This window comes from Thalia democratica, chromosome 1 (assembly GCF_965202585.1).
Source record: "Thalia democratica chromosome 1, ktThaDemo2.hap1.1, whole genome shotgun sequence".
NCBI lineage: Eukaryota > Metazoa > Chordata > Thaliacea > Salpida > Salpidae > Thalia > Thalia democratica.
The window spans coordinates 108206885-108221668 of NC_139165.1; the positions used below are offsets into that span (position 1 = coordinate 108206885).

The following is a 14784-nucleotide window of genomic DNA, read 5'->3' on the forward strand; positions in this document are numbered from 1 at the left end:
CATCTATATTAATTGTATTACAAAACAGTTCATACCACTTTCAAGATGAAATAGCTTCACTGAATTTTAGTAGTTAACTAAAAATTTGTGTTTGAATAAATTACTTAGAATTTACAAGTACAATTTTAAATTTTTATTATTAATTTAAGTTTTTAATCCGTGCTGCATAAGTTTTTTTGGTAAAACTAGTCCGACGAAAAGAGAAGTTTTACAAAATCTGATTGAAATATGACAAGGTAAAAACATTTATAATTCTCAACTATAGATTTGAAGCAGTAAATAAATGATGACTTCAATAACTTTATTTCAACTATGCAAAACTTGGCACAATGAACATTTTAACAATTTTAGAAAATAGATATTTATACAAGTTGATTTTTAATTAAGTAAAAGTGTATTCGAATTATTCCACTGAAAACTGATCTTAACTTATAAATGGTCAATGATAATAAAGTTATAAAAATGCAAAGAAAAACATAAGTAGTTTTTTTATTAGTTAAATACACTACATACACAAAAAAATTCAAAAAATAAACATAGCTACAAAAACTATAGTTAGTTATATTTATTTGCTTTGAAATTTTGAATATTATAAAACTTGTTGAGATTTAATACTATGACAATATTATTATTAAAATGTATACTAACAATTTCATTTTAAAATTTTTTAAAGTAAATTTTAATTTTCATAATAAAAACAGAGTTTAAAGCACGGTGAAAAGTGATTGATACATCTCTAGATTGATCATAGGTTTTTATCATTAATTGCTTTTAAAATTTAAACAAAAATTCATAAAAACTATTTTAAAGCATTATACAAGTAAAAACTTTGTATTGTAATTTAAAGAGACAGTGTTTATAAAATACTAAAAACTCACAGTAAATAAAAAAGTATTAATTCAAACAAAAAAAATATTTCATTTGTGAAATTGTTCAATATATTTTCGCAAAGGTAATTATTTTTTACTTAAACATACTAGAGCTAACAAAATCTATCATATTAATCATAAAATAAACAAATAAATTCATTGAAATTTTCCTATTTTAAAAACTGTCGCCACTGGAGGTAGTATCATCTGATTCTTAATCGTTATTGGCTGAAATTTCATCCAATTATCCACCAACTTCATTGGTCGAAACTCCATCAATCTCATTCAACACAAACCAGTCAATGTGATTGGTTGAAATACAGATGTTGATAGGAATTGACACTTGGTGGCAGTATTGTCTTGTTGCTTGGCTACCTGTGAAGAGTTAATGTAAAATGGGCGTTTGAATACAATAATTTATGTACAGTATAACTGTAAGAAATGAACGATAAAACTTGGTGACTTTAACGAAACAGTTAAATATTTAGATTACGTTGACCACTAATTATGATATGTGAACTATAAATCAAAATCTAACGAAACTCAAACTCAAAAGCTTTGAACTGAAACATTTTTGGCAATTTTTAAAACATAATCATTAAACGTGATTGAATCCAGAAAAAGTGCGGCCTGTTAAGGGGTAAATGAGGACCAGCTTAGGTGGTTTTATCAAAATAAAAACAATTTCTGAATACAGTAGTACTACATGAATTTACAACCAGCATCTATAGTTATATATATTGCAACATTAAGTTTAAATATTTATAAAACCTACTCTTTGATCTCATGGGATTTCCAGAATGTAAGAGATGATCTGATGCAAATTGACATCTTCCGGCTTCTTAGAAATAATTCCCTGTTTAGTAAAAATATAAACTTATTATAAAAACAAGTTAACAATACTCTACCACGTAATTCTTATTAAAACTTTTATTCAAATATGAGCTTGTACTTTTTAGCTTAAAAAATAAAAATTTTTGTACATCATTGCTAGCATGTATGTTAAAAGTATTAATTATGTTCACACAGCAGATAAGCATAAATACACATACTTACACACGTATTGCATATACATTGGGGAGCTATAAAAAGGTGTTATTTTTTTAGTTTTTAGCTGTATTTTTTTATATTCATGAATTATCATAAGAGCACCTTGGGCAAAGTGATTCGAATAAACTCTTAGAGAGACTTGGCTTGGTTTTTTCTGAAAACACCCCGATGTAAACTGTATGGGACTATAAAAATTCGAATTTAAAGTTGAAGTTGCTTAAGATGTGGCAATTATCACAAAGAAACATTTTAGGGAATTTAATTTGATTTGAAGAAAGTTTCACAGATGCACTTATGTTTTTTTTTAAAAAACTTAAAGCTAACAAAAAATAAGAAATTACAGTAAGTTAAAATAAAAGCTTCTGTGAAACTTTCTTTAAGTATTTTTAAATTCTGCACAATGAATTTTTGTTATAACTACCACATGTGAAACTAATTTAGACTTGAAACTTCAAAACTATATTTTTAAGTTCTATACTTTTATGCTAAGGTTGTTTTCAAAAAATAAGCCAAGCTATAAGTCTATTCAAATCAATTCAAACTTTGCCACAGATGGTCTTACGATATTCAATGTATACAAAAATGTAGAGCTGAAAACTCAACAAACCTGATTACTTTTTAACAAGCATATGGAATATATGTATTTTAAATACGTGTGGCTTTCATTTGTTTTAAATCTGCCACACACAAAATTTATTTAAGATTGTGGGTAAAGTGTATTGCCACAACTGACCTTGTTTTCAAAGCTGCTATAAAGACAACTACTTTGCAAATTTAATAATTTTAGCTGTTTGACTTAATTTGTAAATTATAATTTAAGACAATCGAAGTGTAAGAGGTAAAGAAATTATAGCTCCTAGATTTAAAAAAATCATTTAGCCAAAATTCTAAAATACTTTTTTTTGATTGTAATTACATTGAAAACTTACAAAAACAAGCAAACAAATTACTTGTTAGTCTAGCCAACTTTAAATCAAATGTATAAAATTTACAACAAGTTACACTTAAACATGTTTAAAACAAATAAACTAGCTTCATAAAGAAATAAGAAACAGCATTTCTGGGTGTTTTCTGATGTATTCCTCCTTTTGTAGTCTCTGCCATATCTATAAAGTTTTAATGTTAAAGTTTACTTTAACTGTACTTAAAAGTACTTTAAATTACTCAAATGTAAATAAAACATCATTGAAAATAATTTTTGTTCTTAAGAATAAAATTGTTTGTTAAATGTAAAAGAAAACTGCAAAATTTATGGTAATGCTTTTGCTTAAGCATAAACACCTAAAAAGTTAAACTTTTAGTGTGGTAAACAGAAAAAGTTAAATATTTATTCTACCAAAAATTACTTAAAAATCTTTTATCACTTTTAACTTAAATAAGTCTGCAATAAAAATGAATATTAATTTACTAATGGTTGTTATAAATTGTACAATGCAAATAGTTAACAATCAAAGTGCAACAAAAGCTTTAAAAAGTTAGACTGTGGGTTTTTTATCATCAACCCTCTGTTTAACTATCTATATTCAGGCCAATGTTACTTCATTGCACAATTGACTACTAAGTTTTCTAACAAACAGCTATGTTTGAGAATTTCAGGTATTGTTTCACCAATCAAACTTATTTCGAATACTTTTTAACCAGTCAAAAATTTCTATAACTTCTTAAGGCTATTTGAGGTCTAACTGTTTTATTTAAAAATTTAATTACCAATTACTGGTAAATTATATACTATTTTTAACTAATTTAACTTATTACTATTTTTGTTCTTCTTACTATCACTGTTAATCCTTACCGTTAGTTGGTAACTATTTTTCTTTATATTATTAAAGTTGTTTCTTTATTTCCTTTATGTTTTTTAGTATCACTGTTACCCCTTACCCTTATATGGTGGTTACTTTATAAATAATATTTTTTATTCTTGTGGAAAATTGTCACTTATGCAAAATTGACCCTTGGTGAAAAATTGTGCAATTGTAAATTTCGTGCAAAAGTGACCCATCATCAGGCACATATGTTTTTTGCTAAAAATTCCCTTAGTGCAAAAGTGACTTTTTGTGTATATTTGACCTTTATTCAAAATTTTCATTGTGCATATTTGACTCATACCACACCTTATGAAAACATATAGAGATTATTTTTTATTAGCAATTTTTAGAAAACTAAAACAGCTAAAATACATATTTTCCTTGTTTTTTGTGCTAATGAAATCAACTTTCAAAATAAAAATTGTATGATCATAAAATGCCATACTGTTGTATTAAGAAAACATAATAATGTAAGCATTTTATGACTGATATTTCCAAAAATCTAGAAAACTATTTAAGGTCATACCAGCCATAAGGGGGTAAACATTGCTTATTACAGGTGAATCTTATAATGAAGACTTTTATCTTAGCTATCAAACATTTTAGATAAAAAAAAAACACTTTTTAGGTATAAGCAATCAAAGTTTGTGAGCTCAATACGTTGCTTATAAAACAAGTTATCAAAAAAAAGTTAAAAAAATATTCTTCTTTATTTTTACTTATCTTCTTCACATTTTTACAGATAGTTCATTACTAACATTTGAATCTTATTAAAGCAAAAACTGTTTAAATTTGAAAAAATTAAAACATTTTTTAACATAATTTAAACTGTTTTTGATTTTTCTATTTAAGACAATTATTTTTAAATTCTATATAACTGGCTTGTGACAATGTTAATTTTAAAACTTAACAGGTTCTAAATAAAAGCCAATCAATGTTAGTTTTTGTAAAAAACTATTGGACCTTTCGCTTACATTACAATTTTTCCAATATTAAAACTACTCTTACAAATAATTTCTATTAATTTAAAAAATTAGATTGTATAAGTTAAAAGTACTTACAAAATCACACCCTCGAAATCTAAATAACAATTATTATTTGCAATTTTGGTTATCCCTTTCAAGTGTAACATATTGAAATCTCAAACTTTGATTAGTTGCACTTAAGTTAATTGTAAAACAGCTTAAAAGGAAATTAAATTTTACTTAAAAAACCAACAAAAAATCAAGCTTTATAAAAATACTTTACCCTTCTATAACTTAAAAATGGACTAATTTCAACAGTAGCATCTTGCAATGACAACTTATGTTATCTCAGTAAATAGGCTTAACAATATTTATTCAAAATTAGTTAATTAGTAAAATACAAGTAATGTAAAAAAAATTCTTGGTAGTTTAAAAAAAAATTGCAAATTAAGGTCTAAAATTTTAACCAAAATAATAAATAAAAATGCTAAAATATAAAACTTATTAAAAGCTCTCGTAATTACGTTTAACAGTGCAATTACAATTTATCTTAACAATTAGTACAGTTATTTAAGAAACCAGTTTAAAGCATTGTAAAAAATGTAAACAAATTAAGAGAAAATTAATTAAATTTTCACTTAAACTAAAAAAAATTTACTCGGAATGTAGTCAGTTTAACTTGTTGATCATCAGATTAAGCTCCCAAATTGTATTTATTTGGCTGCTAATCAAGGGGCCTCCTTGCCTCCAAATTTAAGTGTTTTATAAGTGCTGCAATTTAGTTTACTATTATGACGTGATAATACTACTAGAGCTAACATTCAAACTTTTCCAGAACTGGTTTAGTTTTCAAAAATGTCTTTATGTAAATTAAGTTAGTTTAAAATTATTTCAAAATAATGTTATTTAAAATTTGACTTAAAGATGTTTATCTAAACTTATAAAGTTTCTTTGATACTTGACTTAACTCTTAAGTTTTTTATAAAATGAATGTATAACAGATCTTTTATACTTGATTTTTATTTCAACTGTATCATAAAAGTTTCTAATTAAAACACTTTTTGTTTAAGATGAGATGCATGACAATTACTTTTATAAATTGAATAAGTTTGACAGTCTCAACAAAACAAGTTTTATAAATGGACATGACATCAAAAAAACAAGTTGCATTAATTATTTTAAAGAAAATAGAAGTTTGTAAAATAGTAACGAAAAATGTGCCTAAATCTTTAATGCAGTTTAGCACAAGCAGGTTAACTTAGTTTGACATTTTGTAAAGTGAAGAAAGTTTTAAAGTAGAAATTTTTTATTAATTATTATGCATTGCATAATATACAGCGGTTATATAATTTTATGAATAAAATGTTCTTTTTTACTTCTCTGGAAAAATGGTTATTCAGGCATGTTTATAGATAAATCTTACCCAACGTGCCTGGATAAGTAAATAAGCTCTGTATATGAATATCAGTTTTACATTTTCATTTGATGTATTAAAGTTTCCATTGAAAATGTTAAACATTATTTGTAAACTGAAAATTTTAAACTTTTTTTCCAAATTTGTTATTTTTTTCAAAAACTTATGGGTATTTGTTTAGCAATTTAAGCACACACTCATATGACTCAAAGAGCCCAAATGAAACCTAACCTGATTATATTCCTAGAATAAAGCAAGAAATTTATATTAGGATTTTAAAATCAATAACAACCAACTATTTCAATAATAGTGGAACTTTAGAGCATAGGGGGTTTGACATATTTTTATTAGTAAAAATAACATTGGATCTTATATGAAAGCTTAAAGTACAAAGTACAAGCCAGTTTTTATAGAATTAAAAAATATAATTTAACTTTTGAGATATTGTAATTTTTATAAAAAAGTTCTGATACAAACATATGGACCGCAAATTCTTAGGGGCCAATATTCTCAGAAAATTTAAGATCACTAAAAACCTATCTTCTCCTTCATTTTTTGAGCTAGAGACCTCAAATTTTTAGGAAACGTTTCTTTTATAATTTAAAAGACTTTAAATGTTAGAATTTTACAAATATTAAAAAATAAAAATTTTAGATAAAAAAACAAAAAATAGGTGGTTATTTTTAATAAAAATTTTATTTTTCAAAATTAAAAAATTTGCTTCATTCAATCTTTTTAAAATTTAATAATACACTATCTGTAAAAACTTGAAGAAGATTACTTAAAAAATGAAGGAGGAGATAGATTTTTAGTGAAATGGCCTTTTTTTGCGTTTTTAGTTTGCGCCTTCCATTAGGAACCTATTGAGGTCACCGACTTTGATTGCTCATATCTCAAAAAATACTGTGAATTTTTTCAAGGGGTTTAAAATGTCTGAAAGCTCAGATAAAACTCTATAAAATAATACAAACTTGTAAAAATCAAGGTGGACCCCCCTATGCCCTTAATCATCTAAAAAACATGCAAGTTGAAGAAAAAATCTGTCCTGACACTTAAAAATCTTAAAATTATCCTGGGTCAGCCTGAGTTAAAAAAAATACATATCCTGATATACAATGGTTAAGTGGCAACCCTGTGTTATATTTTTTTTTTTTGAAAAAAGTTTTCAATTTTGTGTTTTAACCAGCTTGAGCGCATATGGAAGGGGGTAAGACATTTTTCTTAAAAAAATTATCATTGACTTATATATGAAAGCTTTTAAGTATAAACTATAAGTCTGTATAAAATATTAAATCTTCATTAATTTTTAAAATATAGTCATTTATCTAAAAATTTTGGATATCAACTAAAAGGCAATAACCTTTTCATGGTCTATTTACTCAACAGCTCTAAAATTATTAAAACCTATCTTTTCCTTCTTTTGTAATCAATTGACCTCAATCTTTTGGAAATATTTTTTGCAAGAAAAATTCTATTGTAAAAATTGAAAAATTAATATGACTACATGAAAAAAAACTTTTTTATAAGAGTTTTTAAGAATAAAAATAAATAAAAAAGAAAGAATAGCAATTAAATATAAAGAACTTTTGTTTTATCTATATAAAGGCTTCTTAAGTGTAAGCAATGTATTGCTTAAATCTCAATATGAAAAAAATACTCAAAACTAAAAAAAAATACATAAGAATTCTTTGCTATTTTAAGTTAACATTTTACTCAAATTTTTTTTGAAATATTGCTTAAAAACAGCAGAAGAAATGTTATCTATAAAATAGTCTTTTTTTGCCTTTTCTAACTTGGCCCTTACATAGGATACCTATTAAACTAACAAACTTTGTTCCCTCATACTTCAAAATCTAATAAAAGTTGTAAGAAAAGGGTAAAAACATATGTTAGCTGAGTTTAAGATCTTTAAAATAAAATATACATGTAAATAAACTATCTAAACCCCCTATGACCTTAAACCAGTTTTTACTCACTGTGATGTGACCATTTATGGCCTCAACAGTTAATGCATGTAAACTAAACTGATAGCATACAGTTCCATTCAAACTAATAAAAACTAAAATAATGTGATATATTATAACAATTTAATAAGTTTCTTTAGTTTAATAACAACATCAATACTTACTTTCACCCTCTTTAATAATAAACATTTTTTAAATGAAAAGACAAGCAAAAAAAAGTTGTTTACATTATGTAATTACATGAAGTTTTAGTAATTGTAAGTGCAGTAATTTTGTTAAATACAAAGTTATTTATTTGACCTTTCTAACCTAACTCTAGTAGTATCAGAAGTAAATTTTATTTAAATGGAGAAAAAAACTATTTATCCATAAAACTTTTGGTGTCTTATTATCTGACAAAAACTTTCAAAATTTAAATTCAAATCTGGTATATAAAATGTTATTTGTTGATATATAATAGCATTTGTTAATATTGACAATATTTACCCTTAATGGCTAAAAATTTATATGGGTTTGAATAACAAATACAAACTAATAAAGTCAACAACAGTGGCTAATGGAATTTTAGAAATTTCTTTGTTTCAGGTTTCTTACCTCTTTGTAGTAGAAAACAAATTGTAGAGGTATAGAAATTATTTTAATAATGTAAAATTACTTAATAGGTATGATACTACTTTAAATGTATTTCAAAAAATAGAACTCCAATTTTTATTACTTTATATAAAAGTTAGTTCTTATCTTTATTGTTTTTTATTTTCAAAATAACAAGATTTTTAAATTGTTTTCCTATAGTATAAAGTTTTTTGTAAACATCAAATTCCAACTTTTTTAGAATTCTAGGTGAAATGTCCACTTATTAGGGATACTAAATGGATAAATTACTTAAGTATACATAGATTTGATAATTAATCATACTCACCAATTTATTAAATTTTTCAAAATATTTATAACAGTGAGCCTGAGATTTTAAACAACCACCCTCGTTGGTCAAAATATGTGACAATCAAAATTAATTTGTTTTTGCCAATTTAAAAAAATATTAACTGAAATAAATTTGTCCATTTTAACAAACATATTTTCAAAAAAATAACTGGAATAAGATAACTTTTTAAAAGTTAGGCACAAGGGGTTTGAAAAGACTTAAATATTAAAATTAAATTAGCAACAAGCCTAGAAAATCTGGTTTCTTTAACAATTTTACATAGAAAATAATAAGTGTTAGAATAGATTTTACACAGAAAATATTTTTAAATAATTAAATAATAATTAGTTGTTAAACACTTTTAAAGTATTATTATTGTAACTTTTCAGTAAGTCAATTTTTTTTATCTTAATATTAAATGTAACATAAAAAAATTTAGTCTTGAAAAAAAATCCAAAAATAATTAACTCTGTATTTAGGTAGCTTATTAAAGAAAAGTAAATAGGTTAATATAAAAATTTTGCATCGTATTACACAATAAAATTAATAAGAGACATAAATATATGTTAAGGCCATGGGGGGAGAAGGGTCAAACATTTTTTTTACAAAAGTTATTTTTAGCTTTTATATGAAAGCTTTAAGTACAAACTACAAGCCAATCTTATAGAATTCAAAAATATTGTATAACTTTTGAGATATTTAATATTTTGTAAAAAATTTCAGATATAAACATATGGACTGCAACTTTTATTTGGATCAATTTTCTTGGACCTTTAAAAATTCACTAAAAATCTATCTCCTCCTTCATTTTTCAAGCAATCTTCTTCAAACTTTCAAAGGTATTCCTTTAACAAAAGGAAAAAAAAATTTACTTTAGAATTTAAGTAATTAAAAAAAAAAATTATCACAAAAATTTAAAAAAAAATGTGTTTTTTTTTATCAAAAAATTATTTTTTACAGAAAAATTTTTTAAATCCCTAAGTTTTTTTTTTGTTATTGTATAAAGATTAGACTGTGAAAGTTTGAAGAAGATTGCTTGAAAAATGTAGGAGATAGATTTTAAATGAAATAATCTTTTTTTGCTGTTTTAGTTTTCCCTTCCCATAAGGAAAGGATTATGCCCAACTTTGACTGGTCATATCTCAATAAATAATTTGAATTTTTTAAAACGATACAAAGCATCTTGAAGCTTAAAAAAAATCTTTAAAATAAGATCACTTTGTAAAAAACATGGTTTACACCCCTCACCCCTATGGGCTTAAAAATCAATACTCTGATACAAAAATAAAATTACCAGCCCATTATGAACTACCTCTATGAACGTTATATTAATACTATGAAGCTAACTATAAGTGTATAAAACAGAAGTAAACTTTTTCTAAATACTTTATAGTTAGCTTAAAACAAAGCATTTTGAATTTATTTAATAAAAAATTGCAATGTTCAAAACAAACTAGGAATATTAAATATGTTGAATGTCTTTAGGATTTTGATGCAAAAATAAGATGTTGAAACATTAAAAAAAACTGTTCAAATAACTTTTATTTCTAATCAATAAAATATTGTAAACCACAATATAACTAGTTCTAAACTAGAATATATCAGCTCAGAGTTAAGAAAAATCTTCTAATAAATTTAAATATATATAACAAAAATTTGTTTAAAATCCCAGGTTTTTAAAGGTTGTTTAGTGATTTTTGATCAAAATTCCTGCATTTTCTAGGATTCCAGGTTTTATGACAAACATGTAGCAACTAACATAGTTATTAATACAACTATAAACATAAGAAAATTAAGTAAAAACATTTTAAATTGGTTTTAAGTAAGACTTTTCTATATAAATTGTAATTAAAACTAAAATTAACAAAATTTTGTCAATAAGAATATTTAAAAACAATAAATCCAAATGTAAATTTTGAGTAAAACTTCATTTTAACTTATAATTCATTTTTGATTTAGTCATGTTTACATATAGGTCTTGTTGTTGTAAAAACAACAAATTTTCAAATTTATTTTTTCTCAAATTTAAAATTTAGTAATTTGTGAAAAAACAACAAGCTGAAATTAGTGAAGAATATAAATATTTTATTAAGCTTTATCATAGTTCAGAATAAAATCAATATTATTTTTACTTACAATAACCTTTACCAACTATGAATTTCCTAACTTGTTGACTAATTTTAGATTATTTTGATTAGAAATATAGGTAATAAATAACAGTTTTAAATAAATAAAATTAATAAATAAAATAACAGTTTGGTCCTAAATTAATTTAAACTAAACAACATAAAAAAAATAAAATTCATAAATATAGATGTAATGTAAAAAAGTTATTGCAAACACTTAGAGATATATAATGCAGTTTCAAGTTATTCTTTAAAATAGTTCACAAATTTAAATAACACTATCAAATACCTTTCATTGGCTTGCCTTGCACTGTATTTCTGTCCAGCAGCATTAAAAGAATGTCATGCTGTATTTCTGAGCATGCGCAGTGATAAAACAAACAGGTTACCACAAAAATTTTACACAAAGTTTTTTGTTAACCAGGGATTAGTAATACCAGGTTTGAAAAAAATCGTAACCAAAGTTAAATGTTTATAAACAGTTTCAACATTTTTATGAAACTTACAACATTTATTTTGAACTTAACATAGTGTTTAACATTGTTTTAAAAAATTAAAAATCTAATACTTATCAAGCTTTATTTATTCTAAAAATCGAATTTAAGTTAGTTGAACTTCAAATTCCAACAAAAGTTAATTTTAGCATCTGACACTTTAAATAAAAATTTTTTTCTTGCTTTGTACATTTCTTTATCGCTATCATGATTTTTTTGTTTAGAAATTATTATTTGATAAAACAATGTTTTCCATGTATTAAATTGAAAAGAATTAAATTGAAATAACTAAATATAATTATTATTTAAAACAGTGTATCACAAGTTAAAAGTGTATGATTGTATCATTATTTCTTTTAAATGTATTGAAAAATTAAATTTAACATTTTCTGTAAAAATTTAAAAAATATATAGATTGTACTACGAAAAATAAATAAATCTTTAATGACTGTAATTATTAAAAATTATTTAGATTTCACATTTTCAATAAAAACTAGAAAGTAAAACTCTATTGTTTTTTAAAAATGTAAAAAGTTTTAAAACTTGGACCTTCTTAACGACTAAACTATCTAAGTAAAATATATAATAACAAAATCTTAATCTTCTAAACTCTGTATATAAACAATAATTATAGTTATCTATGTCTAAATAATACAAAGGAATGCGAGTTTTTAATGTGTTTAACAATTAATGTCTTCGTTTTAATAAAAGATTAAACTTTAAAACATTGCAATAATATCATTTTAACAATGGTCAGTGACTAAGTGTATAAATTTTAAATAGTCTAAATATAAAAATGAGTCTTTTTTTAGATTTACTAAGATAAAAACTATGTAGTTTACTACAAAAATGTTTACAAGTATAAAACACTAACCAAACAAGCCCTTGCCATATTTGCCATATTTTATAGCATTTCGTTTGTGCTTATGTGAATGTAATGTTAAGTCACATAAATAGCTATAAAGTATAAAGTATGGAAAATATGGTCAAGCCAAATAAAGAATTTGTACGTATATTGGAACTTATGTTTATAGTTTAACTGTAATTAATTAAATAGATATGTGTTCAAATTTTTAAAAGTTCTTTAAATACTAGTTTGTTATTTGAAGCTGTTATTGAAAACTTTTGTGTTGATAAAATTCGGTAGTAAACTTTTTGTAACTTATGAATAAAGTTTTTATTTATTTTTATTAAGTTTCTACGGAAAAGTATGCAGCTCTCATACCAAGAAAAATAACAGCAGCTTTACAGAGAGATACTTTGTTTGTTTCAAAATAGTACTTAGCGATTTGTTTTGTCACTAACAATCAGTTTTTATCTGAACAAACTGTAGTTATGTAGATTTGATTAGGTTAAAGACTTTTTAAATGTTTTACTAGTGCAAAATTTTTGAAAATATTCAGTTATAAAATAAAATGCTAAAGTAAAATTAGTGTACTATTTAAATCATATTTGTAATTTGCTACTGGTATTGATGTATTAATTTTTTAATAAACTTAGTATTTGAAAAAAAAACTTTATTAGGTTTAAAGTCTAACGAATTATTCCCATACTTTTAAAAAGTAGACAATTCAGAGGTTTAATTTATTAAACTATTTTTCATCAATTTATATATAAACAAGAAATAACGGGATTTTTTGTGATAACAGTTATTTGTTTTAAAAAACTTGCAAACTGGTAATGTGAAAACTTATAATGTCATGTAATGTAATTTATAAAAACAACAAACTGTTTAATATGATTATAAACTATTTTAGGAGTTTATTAATTAACTAATATTTTAATATTGTTTTTTATTAAATAATAAATTTTATTATGGCACAAAATCATTCAAACTCGAATTGAAATGTCATACAATGTAACAGAGCAGTGATTAAACTCAATTAATTCAATGATTTTAAAGCTTCTTATTTTTTTATGTTTAAAGCACATAGTCAATTAAGTTCATGCTAACAGTTAAATATAAATTTTATCCAGGTTGATGTTATTGATATAAACATACATGTAAAATCCGTTTTAAACAAACTGTTCAATTTTTAAGTTTTATATTTTGAAAAAAGCTACTAATATATCATTATTTTGTTATAGTTATAATAATAAGATATTTCACCATGAGCTAAACAAACAATAACCGTTTATTTTTAATAGCATTTATTGTTTTTACTATATTTTATATATTTTGAACTAATAAGCTAATTATAACTTTTGTAAACTTGTAAATAAGTTTAAATTGTAAAACTAAATTGATATTTAAAAAGTTACTTAAACTTTTATTACATTCTCTGAAATACTTTTTTCTAAATTTAGATAAAAGTATCAACGTTGAATTACTTATTAATTTTTAATTCTGTTAATTAAAGAGAAAGGCACTATTATTAACAATCTAATTGTGTAGTTTAAATATTTAAAAGCATGTGTTTAAAAATAAGCATTTTTAACCTAATTATATTCGTTATGGAAGTTTTTTTTTTGATACTACATGTGAAGTTCCGTAGTCAACATTTGACAATAAACAAAGTGTTTGTTTTTGTTACCGAAGTTTTCTTTAGTCTGTTTACAACAAAGTTTGTTCAAAATTTAGTAATTAGTGATTACTGTATAGCAAATGACAATAACTATTCGAAAAATTTAACTAATTTAATTTTACTACGAGTTCTATATTTCAGGCTTAACTTATTGTTCATAGGAGTTAGACATTCACTTAATAATTGTAAAATAATAATATAGGAAGATTCATAATATATTTTAGATTTTATTAAGTTGTACACAATGTTTATTCACATACAAATTACAAGTTTTCGTTAAGCCATTTTTCAAAATAATTTTTATAAAAGCATAGTATTAATTTATAGTGATGACGTTATTTTTGTGGTTGATAGATCTGACTACTTTTAAACATTAGTTTTAAACTTGATAAACTTAACTTATTTAAGACTCGTTTTCATAATTTGTTTTAAACCGATTCGAATAACTAGTTGGTATTTGCAGAGTTCAAAATAAAAACGTTATAGTTTATAGACTTACAATATAACTATAAATAAATATCGATAATTAAGATTAAAAGTGTTTTGTCGACATGAGTTTTGTTGATACCTACCTAAGCTTTCAAGCAACTAGAAAACTTGTACTTCTAAGGAAACCAACTATTTATTTCCATTTTCTTTGTTTAAAAACA

The 14784-nt window shown here is 23.7% G+C and overlaps 1 long non-coding RNA gene across 1 annotated transcript; it reads right to left on the bottom strand.

Moving 5' to 3' along the window:
• Positions 1-704: 704 nt before the first annotated feature.
• Positions 705-5462, bottom strand: LOC145847994 (uncharacterized). The gene is made up of 4 exons (XR_014371651.1): positions 5348-5462; positions 2953-3025; positions 1641-1725; positions 705-1240 (listed from the first exon to the last, which is right to left on the bottom strand). It is a non-coding gene; the product is annotated as an uncharacterized LOC145847994 (long non-coding RNA).
• Positions 5463-14784: the final 9322 nt, after the last annotated feature.